This window comes from Carcharhinus amblyrhynchos, chromosome 19 (assembly GCF_965287045.1).
Source record: "Carcharhinus amblyrhynchos chromosome 19, sCarAmb.v2.hapA, whole genome shotgun sequence".
Classification (NCBI taxonomy): Eukaryota; Metazoa; Chordata; class Chondrichthyes; order Carcharhiniformes; family Carcharhinidae; genus Carcharhinus; species Carcharhinus amblyrhynchos.
This window is the reverse complement of record NC_137342.1, coordinates 19,249,000-19,260,002: the sequence shown is the minus strand read 5'-3', so window position 1 is coordinate 19,260,002 and position 11,003 is coordinate 19,249,000.

Below are 11,003 nucleotides of genomic sequence, written 5' to 3'. Positions count from 1 at the left end.
TCCCTTCATTTCTTATCCTGCTCTAATTAAACCCCCCACTTCCAAACTGTCTTCACCTATTAATCCCAGCCACTGTTAGAAAAATACCACTGCGCTTTCGAGCCCCAGTGCGGAAAACGCTCCTTCTGTACAGCTTTCTGCAACAGGTTCTGGCTAAAAGCCTGGACCTGGCTCCTCCACTGCTTGTTCTTTACCTGGTTCTGCCCAGACATTACTATAATTGGGACAGTGCTGTGCCACCTTACACAATCACCACTACATCCCAATCCAGTCCACTCTGCCAAACAAAACAAGAACATCACCAATATCAGTGACAAGAGGGACAGGCTGAGCCACAGCAGACCCCTGAGTGGTGTTGGACATTTCTATTTGTTTTTGATAGAAGTACGTAGAAAACTGCAGGCTTTCCAATAGACTCATGCCATGAGCCAGGCAAATGTGTGGTAGGTGGGACTGTACATTAAACCAGAATTCAGATACTAAACCTGTACTGTGAATGTTCATGAGACGCCACGGTGGCACAGTGGTTAGCGCTGCTTCCCCCACAGTGCCAGGGACCCAGGTTCAATTTCGACCTCAGGTCACAATGTCTGTGTAGAGTTTGCACGTTCTCCCTGTTTCTTCTGATGCCAGTTTCCTCTGTGGTCCAAGGATGTGCAGGTTAGGTGGATTGGCCATGCTAAATTGACCACTAGCATCAGGGGGATGAGTAAATACGTGGTGTTACGGGGGTAGGGCCTGGGTGGGATTGTTGTCAGTGCAGACTCAATTGGCTGAATAGCCTCCTTCTGCAATGTAGGGTTTCTACGGTTCTATGAGATCCTTTATCAGCGAGAACTTCTATCAATTTCCCTGCTCTATGGGGCATTGGCGTGGTGCCTGGGGTGGGGGGGGGGGGGGGTGGGGCGGGGGGGGGGGGGGGGGGGCGGTCGGTCAGTGGTCATGAGATGGGCAAATGGTTGCGCGGAGATTCCCAAGTGAAAAGTTTCCCTTTGCTCAGCCTGTGGTCTTCCAGGTGTCCGGTACATTGAGTAAGAGGAGGGCCATTTTAGGCTCCCAGCTGTTAGAAGTGGCCTGGGCCCCTGGTGATAATAGTTGCAATCATTCAGGATATCATTTTAAATCCCTGTTGTCAGCTTGATTTTCTTCTATTTGTCATTCAAAATTAAATAAATAATTATACGTTTGCTTGAAATTAGATAATTCAACTCTGCACACGAGTTCATCTATTTGATGATACTCTGACAGGATGATCTGAAGGTACTTAAGGAGAAAGTCTTTCACCCAGAGGGCGTTGGGGATTCACTGCTGAGAGGGTGGAAGAGGGAGAAATCCTTGCAGCACTTAAAAAATACTTGGGTGTGCACTTGTTAACCAACAAGGCATTACAGACCCAGAGCTGGAAAGTGGCGTTGGATTAGCCAGCTCTCTTTCACTCAGACATGTGGATCGAGTGACTGTTGTGTTGTAAATATCCATGATTCTCAGAGTATTTACATTTTCCACAATGAGGCTTTCCCCCTCAGCATTTTCTGTTTTCATTTCTCTGTCAGAGAACACTGCAATACCAGCTCAAGCCTACAGAGGTCACTGTTAGCTCACTATTTGACTTACAGAACGCTCTCAGGTAAACCAGTGATTAGAAAAGAGTTGGTATTATAGGTAAGGATCCTTCATCAGAACTGGAAAATAACACAGGTAAACGGCATTTAAAGAGAAACAAAAAAGACGAAAAAGGGGGAAGGATTTGCAAACTGGATCCTCGCTTGCGACTGTTGGTGTCCCCCCCACTGCTGGCAAGTGGGGAATTCTCAGCCTTTAACATAACACCAACAAAAGAGCAGTGATAAATATCTAAGTCAGATTGGTGTATGACTTGAAAGTAAACTTGTAAATGATGGCTTTGCTGCACTTGCCTTTGCAATTAATTTTCCAGTGGAATGTATTCAGACTTCCAAAGCACCTTTGGCAAAATTTCTCATGAAGGGTTGCTACAAAACTGAGCAATGTGTTCTTGTACTCGAGAGCAATGGGGAAATGGCCCTGCAATGGAGTTGAGGCCGGCATAGATCAGCCATGACTGTGTTGGATGGTGGGACAGGCTTGAAGGGCCTGGTGGCCTACTCCTGCTGCTATTTCTTGTGTTCAATCGGAATTCAAGACCAACGCTGAAAAGGAACAAGTAAAACTGACCGAAAAGAATCAGGAGTGGAGGAACTGGGGATTGTTTGCTTTATGAGATGACACCACTTTTACAGAGAAGTTAATAAACAGTGCGGAATTCATAGATGATAGAATCCCTACAGTGCAGAAGGAGGCCATTTGGCCCACCCAGATCCTAAACTCATAACCCCACAAACATACACTCTACTAATCCCCTTGACACTAAGGGGCAATTTAGCATGGCCAATCCACATCGCCCACACATCTTTGGAGTGTGGCGGGAAACTGGAGCACCAGAGGAAACCCATGCAGACACAGGGAGAACATGCAAACTCCCCACAGACAGTGACCCGAGGTCAGAATTGAACCCGAGTCCCTGGTGCTGTGAAGCAGCAGTGCTTCCCACCCTGCCAGCATGCTGCTCATATTCAGGACATCATTTCAAAGTAAACCACAACTGGGCATGGGGACATGATTTTAAATTTGGTCCGACATTAGTCCTTTACAATGTCAAGAAAATCATAATGGGGGTGGGGACAGTGGAGCTCGGGAGGGGGCTGCACTGCAGTATCTTTTAGTTTTTTGGATAGTCAACCAACATGGGGCAAATCATCCTCTCCATTTCTATTCACTTTACTATTTCCTCTTTGCAGAAGCATTTAAAAAGATCACTAACATTTAGCAATACCACTCAACAAAATGACATCATATTGCAATTAGACAGCTCCCCATATCACACAGAAACAATCAATAACTCATCGTAAGATATTTTTGACCAATGTAATACCAAAGCAGGCTATCCACCTTTAATTGGAATATGAGCATCTTGAATAGAAAGACAAACACAAACTTAGTTCTCTGCCTGGAACATTTGGAATGTTATCAAGCAGGAAGTTGCAAATTTGGATCCACATCGAGTCCCAGGTAGAACCTTGCCTTATTTCATGTGAAAGAAATTGTATCGACTGCTGTACAGCCCACAGAAGTGGTAATGCACTGTCATGCAGTTATAGTTTACAGGAAGCACAAGAGCATTGGGCAAAAGCCAGATGTGCTTCAGCAGTGGAGAAACTGCTTATCAAAAGGGTACCTTTGTGTTAAATACTAATATGAAAACACTTTTATTCTAAGTATAAATCTGAGATCGGTTCCACATAGTGAGATTTCTTGATGGTTCCAAGAACTAACACAAATTTGCGCATTGCTGAAACAAGACTCATATCAAAGGTGACAGCCATTCTCTGGTTCATGCCCCAGGGCAATGCTTTGGCCAATCAGATTCAACCTGACTGGTTTCAATTGAAACAAAGCTTGGCAGTTAACTGTCAGTCATTAGTTAACTGGTGCATTCTCTATGGCAGAGTCTCTCCTAACCAGAGTCCAATTGCCAACTAATCAGCACTTTCTTCTCATGAAGTGTAAATTGTTGTTCTCTTTGCATTTGGGATTCTAGCAAATAGTTCTGATGAGTGCAAGATGGAAAACTTTGACAAAGAAACTCTCCTTTTTCAGCAATAGTCAAGTTCTGTACTACCAAATGACAAATGCAAATTTATGAAAACTATTTCCATCATCCAAGTTGCCAAAAATTTGGTACAATTAGAGACATTTGCCTCCTTATGAAAGTAACAGGACTGTTGAATGAGCAAGGCTCCAGAATTCCCTCACTCATTATCCTGGCATAGAGGAACAGACATGGTGCTCCCAAGCCTGAGCTTGGTGGATTGGATCATTAGGATGGTCCCGTCAAACACCTCGCACTGGTTTCTTTCCGGCAAGGCCTTGCATTGAGAAATGAACAGAACTTGGATGCAAGTCCAAAAGGCCTATTACTGCCAGATCAGACACTTGCTTTGGGACTCCTATTCTCCTGTTGGAGAACAATGTCAAGAGGCCTCTGGAGTAAAAAATCTGGTACAGCTACACTGTAAGAGTACGTTCTTTTGCCTCCCTTTCTTTGTTGCTTCAATTTGTGAACTCTCCAACGTGAGAGGAATTCATAATGCAAGCCCCCACAATGCCTTCTCTCCTTGCCCCAATCATCCCTTAGATGCAGTTTCAGAAAAATAGACCTTAGAGGGCCATAGACATGTCTCCCTGCCTCAGTGTTATGAATGGTCTGCCTCTGTGCCTGATTTGTGTCCTGAACCAGACCCATCTCAGTGGAGAACCATAGGAAATCCAAGGTGCACATTTGGTTAGCACAATCCCATTTTTCTCTTCATGAAACTTAGCGCTAGGGAAAGAAATTTAATTTTAGATCCATCTTTTCCTGAAATGTTTTCTCACTTCCTTCGAAAGCTGCATCACCATCATGTTTACCAGCCTGCAACAGAAGTACATTTCTTTCTCTTGGTCTCAGGGCTGTCCAAAACCACATACATCAGTGATACATGGATACCTATTTTACAGACCACCCTGCCACCTTCAGAGTTGCCACTCAGTTATTGGTCCTTTAAGTAACTCTGGCTGATGGAGGACCACAGGACTTCCCAGCGTTTACATCGGAACTCCAAATTTATGCCAAGGATGCAGAAGAGGCAGCGACCCCACGCCTCTTCATTGTTATTTATTGACGTCAGAACATTGCAGAGTATCAGTATTGAAGGTTCACTCCCAGATCCCCAGTCTGATCATCTCCTTCTGAATCATTATTGATCATTATGGGGATAGTAAGAGGTCTCTCAACACCAGGTTAAAATCCAACATGTTTATTTGGAATCAGGAGCTTTTGGAGTGCTGCTCCTTCATTAGGTGAGTGGAGAAATAGATTCACAGACTCGGCATATACAGGCAAGGTTTGTGAACCTACCTGTCCAGTCACCTGATGAAGGAGCAGCACTCCAAAAGCTCCTGATTCCAAATAAACATGTTGGATTTTAACCTGGTGTTGTGGGACTTCTTACTGTGCCCACCCTAGTCCAACGCCGGTATCTCCACATCATTATGGGGATAGGGTGGGATGGGGTGGGGGGGGGGGGGCTAGTGTGTAGAGGTGGCCTGAGTAAGATGCTCTTTCAGGGAGTTGGTGCAGATTCGATGGGATTATAGGGATTGTATGGATTCTATTTTTGGAGGAATATTGTATTATTCTACAGAGAAGATTGTGTGTCTGTGTACAAATTATTCAATTAAGCTGTGGAGAGGTCAATGGAGACTATTTGTTTGGAAGCATTAAGAGAAAAAGGAATAAAAGTGCTAAATGTATGCATTTTCAATGAAGCCAAGATCAGATAGCTTTGTGAGTAAGTAAATAACATTTAGGAATTTTGCATTAGGAGATAGATGTGAACCTGTTTCTCTCAGCTGCTAAATGTCTAAGGGGAGTAAAAGGCTTTTACAGTCTGTAAATGTTTCATAAACAAGGGAAGGGTATTAAATTGTATTTGGTCCTAAAAATGAGGCATTAGGGAACACATGAAAGATTGTTACATTTTGGAGAAGCTAAGATCAAAGAAGTGCTGAGAACAACGGAACCGTCCTCCATCACCGTCAACACCGTTGCCCCGTAAGGCTGTGTTCTCAGCCCCTTACTATACTCCTTATACACCTAAAACTGTGTGGCCAAATTCCCCTCCAACTCGATTTTCAAGTTTGCTGACAACACCACCATAGTGTGTCAGAGATCACAAACAATGATGAGACATGAATACAGGACTGAGATAGAGAATCTGATAAACTGGTCTGGCAACAATAATCTCTCCCTCGATGTCAACAAAACGAAGGAGATTGTCATCGACTTCAAGAAGCTTAAAAGAGAACATGCCCCTGTCTACATCAACTGAAGTAGAAAGGGTTGAGAGCTTCAAGTTTTTAGGTGTCCAAATCATCAACAACCTGTCCTGGTTCCCCCCATGCCGACACTATAGTTCAGAAAGTCCACCAACGCTTCTACTTTCTCAGAAGATTAAGGAAATTTGACAAGTCAGCTATCACTCTCACCAACTTTTACAGATGCACCATGGAAAGCATTCTTTCTGGTTGTATCACAGCTTGGTATACCTTCCGCTCTGCCCAAGACTGCAAGAAACAACTAAATGTTCTGAATGTAGCCCAATCCATCATATAAACCAGCCTCCCATCCATTGACTCTGTCTGCACTTCCCGCTATCTCAGCAAAGCAGCCAGCATAATTAAGGACACCATGCACTCTGGACATTCTCTCTTCCACCTTCTTCCTTCGGGAAAAAGATACAAAAGTCAAGAACAGCTTCGTCCCTGCTGCTGTCAGACTTTTGAATGGACTTACCTCGCACTAAGTTGATCTTTCTCTACACCCTAGCTATGACTGTAACACTACATTCTGCACCCTCTCATTTCCTTCTCAATGAACAGTATGCTTTGTCTGTATAGCATGCAAGAAACAATACTTTTCACTGTATGCTAATACATGCGACAATAATAAATCAAATCAAATCGAATCAAATCAAATTGAAGATGACAGGAAAAAAGGATATGTAAGGAGAGATGTTAAGGGGGTTTGGGGTTGGCAATATGGGGATGATATTAAGGACACAGCTCTGGGCTGGGAGAAGATGAAGTTTGAGTAGTCAGCCAGTCAAACCAGCACAATCTTGGGCTGCAAAAAGGAGTCTTGTTCTGAAGTTCTTGGATTTCCACAACAGATCAAAAGAGACTTTGAAAAGTCATGCAGTATATTTTTTATCAATGCAACAATAGTTTTATTTTGGGTAAAAGTACTGGATTCATACAGTTAAACATTTATCAGGGAGCATTGCCTGGAAGGTGTTTACTAATGGGTCTGACTAAGTAAGGAGTCTTTTGGGGGAATGTTTCGTAAGACTAATTCTACCCGTGCAACTGTAATCTTGGGTGCTTAAGTTTTCTTTTCTTCTTGTTAATAAACCTTTTACTTTTAACTTTTATCTCCCCAAAGTGTGACTGGACTTCTGCTATTGAGATCATTATGTTTTCTTCTTGGTTTTTAGAAGCCAAGTTTCCCTCTGTGATTTAGTTTGCTCGGAAATTAACATCTGCTATGGTCATAACAAATGTGGGGACTCTGTGGGATTATTACAATTCCATGGATTGGAATTTGTGCATCCATTGGATACTAGTACAAGGACAAAATGAAACTGCTGAGTTTCGTATTCAAGTATTTAATAATGGCTGGACAGCAAAATGGCTTTGGCAATTGCTAGGATGTGTTTATGGAGTATTTGAAATCTCTGACTGAAACAAAATTGAGAGAGTTAGCAGATAAAGTGCGGGTGGAAATAAAAGTGGAGTTTTCGTAAGGCTGATAAAATTAAAGTACTTGGGAGAGATCCACAACATTTGTCTCACATCTAAAGGTAGTAAGACCTAAGTTGCAAATGAGACAGCTTGAACTTGAAAAAGTTTAATTATTAGTGTCACAAGTGGGCTTATATTAATACTGCAATGAAGTTACTGTGAAAATCCCCTAGTCGCCACAATCTGGCACCTGTTCAGGTACACAGAGGGAGAATTTAGCATGGCCAATGCACATAACCAGCATATCTTTTGTACTGTGGGAGGAAATTGAAGCACCAGGGAAAACCCATGCAGACATGGGGACAACATGCTGACTCTGCACAGACAGTGACCCAAGCCAGTAAACAAACCTGGGTCCCTGGCGCTGTGACGCAGCAGTGCTAACCACTGTGCCACTTTGCCAGAACTGAAAAGACTTCAATTGGAAAAAAGAGAGAAAAAAAAAGCAAGACGAGAAGAGAAAAGGTGATTTAAGAAAGAGAAAATAAAAAAAGCTTTCATGGGGAAAAGAAAAGTAGGAAGAGGAGGAGAAAAAATACAAATATGAAAGCTTGTTCAGATAGACAGGTTAGCAATTGAGGAAAAGGATGGGGAAAGAGATAGAGATCTTCAGCGAGACAAAGAAGCTAAATAGTTAACTGTCTAAAGTCAAACTTAAATAAATGAAGGGAAATGTGGTGATTTTGATCTCTTAATTTGAATTAATTAAGAATTAGTGCCTATGGCAGATGGAATTGAAGTGATTGGGATAGTAGAGAAATTGCCCATTGCAGTGGTTCAGTTCATTCAAGGGAATAATATAGTTGGATCTCAGATATTGACTGTGTCCACTGCATTAGAACAGCCTGTAGAGTCACAGCCAGCAGAGATTTTACAGAATTAGCATTCTGGATTGTTTCCAGATTGTCTGGTGAAGAAGTTACAGACACACAAATTCAAACAGGAAGGGGAAGGCTGCTGAAATTCAGCTGGCTGGATTTATTTTTGCAGAAGTTACCCAGGAGAAGAAGGTTGAAGAAACAGACTAAGGTGTTTAGTTCAGCAGCAGAATTCAGAATTAATATTATATCAAACAGCTTATATTGAAACAGAGGCAGAGTACATTCCAGGATGTTATTTTATTAAGAACAACGTGTTAATGAGGAAATGGAGACTGCCTCATGTCCCAGCAGATGAAAAGTGGGCAGTAGTGCAGCAACTAATCTTACCATCTGGGTAGTGGAATGAAATTCTGAGAATGGCTCATGAAGTCCCAATGGCTGGACATTTGGGACTTAGCAACATACACATTAATATACAAAAATATTCACATTGACCTGCACTACATAAAGATGTAGTCCAAAGATATGTGGGTTACGTTGGCCATGCTAAATTGACCCTAATATCGGGGGATTAGCAGGGTAAATATGTAGGGTTACAGGAATAATGCCTGAGTGGGATTGAGGTCAGTGCACACTCGATAGGCCGAATGGCACTGTAGAGATTCTATGATCTATGTAATCAAATTCTGTCAAACATGTACTAGAATTCTGTCAAACATCACATGTCAGGTGCAAGGAGAACCTCAAGCAGTAATTAAACTTACACCTTTAATTCCAATTCCAACATTTGAGGAACCTTTTAATGGGGTCTTGATTGAGACTGAAAGTGGAAATCAGTATTTACTGACAATCATGGATGTGTCTACGAGATTTCCAGAGGCAATTCCTTTAAGGAAAATTACAGAAAAGGTAATCGTGAAAGAGTTAACCAAATTCTTCACAAGATATAGATTACCAAAATAATAGTCAGATCAGGGCTTGAATTTCATGTCACAGCTGTTTAAAGAAGTAATGAACAGCCTGGGGATAAAGCAATTTAGGTCATCAGCTTATCACCCTGCCTTAAGAGGGCTGGCATCAAGGACTATGATCACAGCATATAGTCAAGACTATCCACATGGAATCCCTATGATGCAGGAAGAGACCATTCGGCCCATCGAGCCTGCATTGATAACAATTCCACCCGGGTTCTAGCCTCGTAACCCCACATATTTACGCTACTAATCACCCTGACACTAAGGGACAGTTTAGCATGGCCAATCCAGCTAACCCTCACATCTTTGGAGTGTGGGAGGAAACCAGAGCATCCAGAGGAAACCCACACAGACACAGGGAGAACATGCGAACTCCACACAGATAGTTTGGGATCGAGGGACACCCAGGTCTAGGTTACTATTAGAAAATCAAAAAAAGCAGTGTTTTGTCTATATACCATTCCCTCGTCAGACGTACAGAGTGTTTCATAATTCATGATTTTAATAGTTTTCAATTAAGTAAACTGTTGCATAATGAAATACCAGTTATGCTAAAGACTAATGACATGGTTCAATATAAAATACTTACAGGCAGTAATATACTTCACTTAAAAAGTATAATTTGATGGAAGTTTGAGGCCTCAAATGATTAAAACATAAGAAAATGTCACATAATACATAAGAAAATGTCATTTCTAAATGACATGGCCAACACATATTCTTAGAGCTTCCACATCTCAAAATTTGGAGTTCACCTCTGATGCAAAAGCCAAGAACTTTGGAGCACGCCCGCTCCCATACTATGCCTAACTTCAATGTTTCCCAGGCTAGATTCACTTCCTAAACAACTACCAGTGCCTCCAGCTCCCATAACACACCACTTCGTGTTGCTAGGCACTCATGCATGATGCTGGCTTCCTGTTGATGTCTGATACCAATTAATGATGTGTTTAATCCTGGATTGATGATGAAATCGTTCAAATCAAGAGGCAGAATGAAATTAGCAATGAATGGGTGTGACATAATAGCATATCACAATGCCGCAGCCTGTTTTCAGGCACTGTCCAATTTTGCCCCCGGCACATCGGATAAACACTCTACATGACCTCTTTGTTGATATTAAGAAAGGAAAGCTAAGCACTTCTTTGCAGGTTTGACAGGGATGATTGAGTCAGTGTCAAGCAGGTAGATGTTATCTCAGATAGGAATCTCATTAGGAGTGAAAAATCAGTCTCGTTTCATACCAACAATGACATGGATAGTGCTGCCTGTACCAGTGAAGCAGTAAAAGACTGCCATTTGGTTATAGCTCTGGTCTAATAAAAGGATGGGTGCAGCATTAGATGAAGGCTAGATGTTTCAGTGTGAAAAGACCCTCAAAGTGACCACACATAGTATGAATCTCAGACCAAATTCAGGAATGTGAGATTCTCTCTGACCTGTACCAGGAATAGATGAGGAATAGTCAAATCTACTAGTCAATGAACCGAATAACATTAACCCTCTTTAAAATCATCTGTCACATTACAACTCTATAGACTAAATAATTGTGTTGAGTGTCAAGCATTAGAATCTATTCTGTTTTTTGAGTCTGAGGATTGCATTTCACAATCAAATCAAGGTGGACAAACTCAATACTCACCTAGCTGCCTAATAGAAGCATGAGGCTGAGACTCTCTCGCAATGCTCCTCTGTTCTCAGTGCTGTGTGCAGGGTGTTGCAGACCTGTAATCATAACTGATGGAAAATCATTTTGAATCAAAAAATCCCAACAGTGCAGAAGGAGGCC